The sequence below is a fragment of the Arachis ipaensis genome, chromosome B01 (genome assembly GCF_000816755.2).
Source record: "Arachis ipaensis cultivar K30076 chromosome B01, Araip1.1, whole genome shotgun sequence".
Lineage (NCBI taxonomy): Eukaryota > Viridiplantae > Streptophyta > Magnoliopsida > Fabales > Fabaceae > Arachis > Arachis ipaensis.
Genome location: NC_029785.2, coordinates 43,260,038 through 43,262,622, shown reverse-complemented (window position 1 = coordinate 43,262,622; position 2,585 = coordinate 43,260,038).

The following is a 2,585-nucleotide window of genomic DNA, read 5'->3' as shown; positions in this document are numbered from 1 at the left end:
TTTAATTTTATTCCTACTTTTAATTTTTTTTATTGTCAAAATGTGGTTAATATTTTTTTTCAATTTTATTAAACCGATTAAATATATAACCAATTGCAACAAGTTAGTAAAAAAAAACCTATTAAAAAAATAGAGCTGGACCTTTTTTCTGAATTTTTTTAAACCCAACGTAAATTTAAATTATCATGAGAAACATAAAAAATTTAAAACCAAATGAAAATAAATATGTAAAATCATTGTAAAATAAATATCCAGAATCTAATATAAAAAAATTCAAAAACATAACAAAAAAAACATAAAAAATCTAACAAAAAAATAGATTTTCAAAATTATTTTAAAAAATTCAAAACCTAACAAAACGATACATCCAAAAAATAAAAAAAAAACATCTGAAAACTAAGGAAAAATATCTAAAACTATTAAAAAGATCTTCCAAAACTTAAAAAGAAGAACCATCCAAAACATAAGAAAAAAAATATCTAAAACATATAAAAAAAATACATCCAAAACTTAGGAAAAAAATTCAAAATTTATTAAAGAATTATCCAAAAATTAGAAAAAAGAGAAAGAAAGAAGAAGGTCATGTGTGGAGACTGGTGCACGGATGATGAGCGGCGCAGTGTGCAACAGAAAAGACAAACGTACACAAATATTGGAACACTTTTTTTAAAATTAAAAAAGTTAGCTCAAGTTGGCTATATTTAGTAAACCTATCCTTTTTTTTTCTTTCTATTTTACCTCTTCTCTCCATCATCACTATTATCACACTACCACACCATTCTAACCCTCAATTCTAACTCATTTTCATTTCTCATTGTCACCTTTACCTTTACTATAATTACCGTTGCCATAGTTGCAACCTCTAATTCCAACAATCTCTCACCGCACCGTAGCCCCAACCTCAACCTAAATCCTAACCCTAATCACCCTTTACCCCGACTATATTATCACCTTCATTACCACTGCACTTAACACCAACTACTTCCCTTAATCTACTGCCACCAACATCATCACCTTCTCCCTCATTAACCCCAAATTTTGGCTCCATTATCTCAACCTCCACCATCACTAGCATCTCCATTATTAGCCTTAATCACAATTTCAGATCACCTCCAATCACAGCTTCATAGCTCAGCTTTCACTTTTACCAATACGTTCACCTTATATAACAAACAAACAACAAAAACATCCATCATCACTAGCATCTCCATTATTAGCCTTAATCACAATTCCACATCACCTCCAATCACAGCTTCATAACTCAGCTTTCACTTTTATCAATACGTTCACCTTGTATAACAAACAAACAATAGAAACATTCACCTTGTTTTTATTTTTTTTAAAGAAAAATAAATATCAATAGAGAAAGAGGTGTGATGTTGGCGATGAAGATGGCAGAGACGACTTGAAGATAATAATAGTGGTAATATTGATGGCACGATGGAGAAAAAAAAAAGGTATGATGAGTCGTACAAAGAGTGAAGGTGGTACTAGCAAACACGAAAAACAAAAAGAGGTAAATACAAAGGTAAAGAAAAAGAGGATAAGAGAGAAACATTTTTCTAGTGGGTGAAAAAAGAATATTTGATGTAAATGAAGCAGAGACAATACTAGTGGTATGTAGAAGTGATGATGATGGCAACAGTGCTAGTGTGTAAGGAAAAAATGATGATGGTGGTTGGCAGAGATAGCAGTTAATGGATTTAGAATGAGAGTGTCTTGAAGAGAGAAGAAAAGAATTTGAAAATGATGATAATGATGATGACGATTAAATAAGAACTTTTTTTTTTAAATATTGGACTTCATTTTGTGTAATCAAAATAAATGGTCCAACTCGTGTAATACGCCGTTGTGGGAAGTGCCGAAAAACGGTGTCAATTCGGCAATGCTGTTTTCTTAAAAAACGGCACTGACGTGTTAATCAATTTGGCACTGCTAAATTGTTTGGAGAGTCAACACGTGGTACTTCTTTTTTAACCTACCCACTCGTGATCCAGTTGTTTCTTTACTTATGATTAACACTCCTTTTACGGTTTCATATTTTTACTTCTTATTTCTCCTTCTTTAACTTCTTTATATTAGAGCTTTAAACCTTTCATTTTTACAACTTCAAAGCACCAAATTCATACTCCTGCCAATATTATCTCTTAAGCTTATACACTCATCTCTGATACAAAATTTACTTTGCAAAAAGAAAAATACAACTAACATTGTATAATACAAGTAAGTAGTTTAGTTAACATTATTATTAGTTAATTATTCGAATAATTTTATAATATTATATGCTAAAAATATATAATTTATTAGTGCTATTTTCTAGTTGATTAATGTTGTTTAGAGTAGTAGTTGCTAGTTATTAGTAACAATTGTTTAATAATTTTGTTAGTTAGTGTAATGTTAATGTTAGTTGTTTGTGTATAGTTCTATGTATTTTATAGTAGTTTATGTATTTTTTAAATTTTTATTAAAAACTCAGAATTATTAGTAAAGTTGTTAGCATATTTTGTTAGTAGTTTTAATTTTATTGTAAATATTTATTAAAAACAAAATTATTATTGTTGTTAGTATATATTTTTAATAATTTT